Consider the following 5,774-nt stretch of genomic DNA (forward strand, 5'->3'; position numbering starts at 1 on the left):
TTTGCTAATAAGGTCTTAATATTTTAACTTGGGAAGCTGAATTAGGGAGATTTAAAATAATACAGCTAAAGCAGACTAGGCTTGAACCTAAGCTGTGTCCATCACAGGGCTACGTAGACATGTATTATGCCCATGAGGGGTTGGTGCAAAGAAGTTGAATCTTGAGACTCCATTTATATGAGTTGTTGTCAAAGGTACATGAACATTTGCCCACACAAGAGGACAGGGTCTTGGGAGAACAGTGTGGATCTGAGCGCTAGGAAGAGAGGGGCTTCTGAAGATGCCGAAAGAATGCTGTCCCTAAAAAGTCTGAAACATCAGGGCACAAGCCACAATGTTTTGAGGCCCAGGTGACATAAAATGGGACAAAAATGGAGGAGGGGTTCCCCTGTTTCAGCAGTGGGCTTCTGGGCACCGAGGGCATCAGCATCACTCGGCATCCCAAGCCTCTGGGCTGTCTACATTTTGTTTTAAGCTGGCTTACTAGCTTGTGTGCCATGTGACCTTGCTTTGTTTGTAGTCTATACATTTAAACTCTGTCCAACACCTGTTTTTAATTTTTTTCAGCTCCTGATGTTATGCAGAGCCCAACTCTTTACGTGTCTGCTGGTCTTCAACAGGACTTAACTACTGTGATCTCTTAGCTGGTCTCCCTGCTTCAGTTGCCCTCCTACACTCTACTTTCAGCATCATAGCTGGTTGGCACTTTCAAAAATGGAAACATCCTCTTTATAGTCCAATGTCTTCCCATCATCTGTAGCACAAACCATACCCCTCCCTCTGATCTACAAGCCCCTGGGGTTCTGGCCCTTGCTGATCTCTCTGACATCTGTTTCAGCTCTCCTTTCTGGATTCACTTATTTACCTGCTTTTCCTTTCTCTTTTTCAGTCACCCCAAGCTCCTTCCCACCTCTGAGCCTTTGTGGAATCTGGTCCGGCTGCCCGGGCTCCTTCTTATGTCAACTCAAATGCTACCTCTTTTGCTAAGCCTTTCCTGATCTCTTTGTTTAAAGTGGCCTGCTCTATGCGGAAGCCAGAATCCCATGACGGTGTTTTATTTTTTCATCCAATGTGTTGTTATCTAGAATTTCCATGTTTCTGTTTCTTGTTTGTTTGGTTATTGCCTATCTCCTTTCAATACAATGAAAGCTTCATTGTGGCAGAAACCTCATCTGCCTCGTTCACTGCTCTATTGCCAGCACCTAGAGCATCTTCAGGGGTACAGTAGGTGCTCAGTAAACATGCATGGAAAGCATGGATAAGTGAATTGCCGCCTATGTCTGATCTTCCACTGGCCACTTAGATGGCATGCCTGCATGTGCTCCTTTGGCTGTGGGACTGCCCTCTTCACTTGCACCTATTTCTGGCAATTCTGATAAACTACTAAGCTCAAGCCTCATCTTTGGAATTTTCTCTAGCTCTGGAAGAGGAAAGCTAGTGGGTGGTTGACTTTGAGCATTTAGACCTTCCCATTCCACATCCACTTGACGCTGCAGATAAATCCTTTCTATGAGCACTTTGCTCTGCCTTGTTGCTCTATGCGTGTTGACACTATTCTCCAAGAGAACCAACTTGCCTACTGGCAACACCTGGGGAATGATTCTCCTGGCATGTGTCCGCCCAGCACCAGCCAGCCGTGGCAGGTGGACGGAGTCCCACAGCACAGGCACACCCACTGGGGCCACTCCTGAGTCTCAGGGCTGTTTCTGGAGAATGGAGTCTTATTGTGAGCTGGGAATCTACACAAATCTGTTTCTTGTCCAGCAGCCTCCAGCCTTGGCTGATGGGACTCAGAGTGGATATTTGGCTCAAACTGAGCCAATAAGAATCCCTCTCACAAAATTTTGAACAGTAAATGAGTGTAAAGTAAATCAACTCTGTTGAAGCCTAATTTATATACAGTAAAGCCCACCTATCTTAAGTTCAATGAATTTTGACAAATATATGCACCCATGGAATTACCACCATAATAAAGACATAGAATATTTTAATTATTCTCAAAGGTTCCCTTTGCAGTGAACTCCTTCACTCTATCCCAGGCAACCCTGCATCTATTTCCTGCCACTTATAGATGAATTGGGCCTTTTCTAGAGTTTTGTATAAATGGAATCATACAGCATGTATTCCTGTGTCTGGCTTATTTTAAAAAAATGTTTTTTAAATTGATTTTAGAGAGAGGGAGAAACATCAATGTGAGAAAGAAACATGGACTGGCTGCCTCCCACACAAAGGCTGCCTCCCACACGAACCCTGACAGGGGATCAAACCCAAAACCTGCGTATGTGCCCTGACTGGGAATCGAACCAACAATCTTTCTGTGCATGGGACGACACTCAACCAACTGCGCCACACCGGCCAGGACTCCTGCGTCTGGCTTCTGTCATTTGGCCCAATTCTGTGAAATTTATGCAAGTTGTTGCATCTACCACTAATTTGTAGAATACTCAGTTTTGGTCACGAACTAACAGTCAATCAACACAGAAGAATGAGGCCATGATGCCAAGGGAAATAGAAATGGAAGACCACAAGGTCTAGGAGGGATAGAGTGATCTCAGAGCCTGGTTCTAAAACAAAAGCTTTAAAAAACAACCACCGCTCTCCAGGCACTACCATCCCATTTATCAAAACAAAGGGAGAAAAACAAGCCCATATATGAGTATATTTGTCTAGGCAAAGGCTGGAAAGATACACACCAACAGGTTAATTGTGGTTATCTCTGGGTGGTGAGATGATGGATGTTTAAAAATATTATTTTTTGCTTATCTGAAATTTTAATTTTCTGTCATCCACAAATGTTATTTTTACTTGAAGGAAAAAAAAGTGTTTTTATTTTCAAGTGTGCAGCTTTTAAAGTCAAGGTGGAAAACTTCTCGAATGCTTAACGTTTTTAAATGATGTGAAATGCTCCTAGTTACATTTCAAGCCTCTCATGTGGCAGTAACAGTTCTGCTGCTGTTGTTAAAAAATGCAAAACTTGTGAAATGGGATCACTTCTGACTAATGATTCACTAAGTCCAGTTATGTTGAAGGCCCTCTTCAGTCCTCAATTTCTAACTGTTCTATTTGTGGGCTAAAACTTAACTCAATTGTCCTCCTCATCCTTGAGGCTGCAATCAAGTGGAAAAAATTGTGCTTCCTGTCAATCTCAAAATGTGGGTCTGCAGAATCACTTGGCATGGTTGTAAAAACGCAGATTCCTGAGCTGCACCCCAGATGTACTGGCCCAGAGTCTCTAGGGGTGGAGTTCAGAATCTGACCTTTAAACAACCCAGCTAGGTGATTCTTGTGCACACTAATCTTTGAGAGTCAGTGGGTTTGTTTCTGACCAAAAAAAGACTTAGCTCCTTTCCTGAATAGGCCTCCTAGGACCCCCACCTCTGATCAGCTGATCTCCACCTTAGCTCCACCTCTGCTCCCAGAACCAGTCATACTCTTAGGCCGAAGAGAACATAAACTGATATTTAACCAGTACTAATCCTGTTTTGTTTCAAATAACTGTATGTCCTTTGCTTTTGCACGTTTAGTTTTGTCTCTCTTGGGAATCTGGGCACTGCTCTTGAATCTTGGGCCTTCATGGTGACCTTGCTGTCTGGAGACTCCTTAATGTCTATTCTGTTATGTCCTACTCAGGGGTGCTATTATTTTGCATTGCTTGTCTCTTGGCCAACTCTGCTAATTTGATGGCTGCCCTCCAGACTGAACTTCTCTATTTGTGCTTATAATCTCCTGCCCCCACCCACCCACCCCTGCTCATGGTCTGTGTTCTGTGCTGGTAACTGGGTTTATTTCTAGATGCAGATGCAAGTCCCAGAAGATAATCGAAATGAGAATGGGTATAATGAATTAAGTTTCACCTGGACTTATTCCGCCAAGTGGAGAAATTATCCCTTCAACAGTGAAGTTTAAACCCATTGAGTCTTATTGAGTCTCACTGAAATCGTTTCTAGTTAGTCTTACAAAAGAATTTTCTGGGTGCTGCTTAACACTTACTTTGCCCTCATTTATTTTTAAAGTTTTGACTATTACATTCATTGAATATATCCTCCAGAATAGAAATAACCAGTATAAAACCAATTATTTATTACTACAATGTCTATATCACATTTAACATCCAAACAGTATTTGTGTGTGTGTTTTTTAAGTCAACTCAAACACAGCCCACTATTTCAGAATCAATAGCTTCTTTGACATCACAGTAACACTTAGTAAGTATAGCTAAAACTCAAATGCAGAAATTTGGTTAATTGGAAAGTTTAATAAATTTCCAACTTTCTCATATAGAATTACCAAGAATAAAATTTAGGGGGTTTTTTTGCCTACAGAAATATAGGGCACTAGAATTACCAATACTAGAGAGCTGAGCAAACACCCAGAAGAGATCCTGCTGGACTAGAAAGATTCTTGATAATCTAGGTAAGATGATGGGGGAGCTGTCCTACAAAATGCAGCTGAGCTGGGGCAACATCCTGCAGCGCAATTTTAAAAACCATTTCTTTCAGCCTTATCTGACTTTAACTCTTGAGGATTCACTAGGGCCACAAATAAATAAAAGGATAATTATTTCCTCATTCAGAAATAACCACGAAGGGATCATCTGATATTTCTACTCCCACTGGTCTAACAGACAACTTGGTAAAGTAATAGCCTCTTTCTGGTTAAAATACTATTCGTTGAGGAAGTTGGACTGTTAAATTTGCAGGGAGAAGTATCGTGACTCTGGTGAGTAGCTTCATCCTTTTTTATTTCTTTAATTACATCCTTTAGTAACTTTTTAAGGCAGTAGGTGGGGGTGAGGGTTACTTTTTGCCTGAATGTGGAATGCTGTTGAAAGACCATCCACACCCTTTTAAGGCCATGCCAGGACAGCAGAGAACATGCAAGAAAGCTCTTATTAAGCTTCCTTCCTAGCTCATAATAGTGTGGCAACAGAGGCAATCCCTAGCCAGCAGTTTTTTGGCTTGGGGACTCAGTTGCTTGGAAAATTATGCAATAATGGAGTGGGGGGGGGGGGCGGGTGGAAGGGGCTTCCTGTTACAACTACTAAAACCAAATAATTTACTTAAAATTGACATCCAGATCCTGTGTGCTCTATCCATTGAAACTTTTTTTAAACTTTTTTTTTTAATCTTCACCTGAGGATATGTTTTTTTATTGATTTGAAAGAGAGAGAAATATTGAACATTTTACTTCCCAGGTATTGAACCCACAACCTTCTGGTGTACAGGATGATGCTCCAATCAACTGAACCACCCGGCCAGGGCATAGCCATTGAAACTTTTGTTCATCACAACAAGGGAACACGAGTGAGTGAGAACAATGGTGGTGCTGCCTTGGTTTGCCAAGCCTCCATCAACAAAGCCCCTAAAGACAGCACCATATTTTAAAAGGCACCAGTGAAAATATTTAAATGAAGTCACCCAGCATGCTCTCCTTTAGGAGCACAGCTTGCACCTGAAGAGAAAACTCAGCTTAGTAAATCTAAAGCTTCAGAACAAAGAAAGATATTGCTTACATCATGGTGAAACATAGCAGGCATAAAGCACTGCTTATGCAAAAACAACTGAGTACCACAAATTAAAAAGAATTTGCTGATTCATTGTATCCTGGATAAGAATTTTAAAGAGAGTTGGCTTGGGTGAACACAATAAAACAATTGGAGAAACATAATGGAGAAAGTGTTTGTTACTCTTTTGTCTTTTATTTTTTCTCCAAGTAGGGATAAATAGAAATTATGGCCATGGAAGAATTTGCATGTTTCCTCTGAGTGCTTGCCT

This window comes from Plecotus auritus (assembly GCF_963455305.1).
Source record: "Plecotus auritus genome assembly, chromosome: 7".
Lineage (NCBI taxonomy): Eukaryota > Metazoa > Chordata > Mammalia > Chiroptera > Vespertilionidae > Plecotus > Plecotus auritus.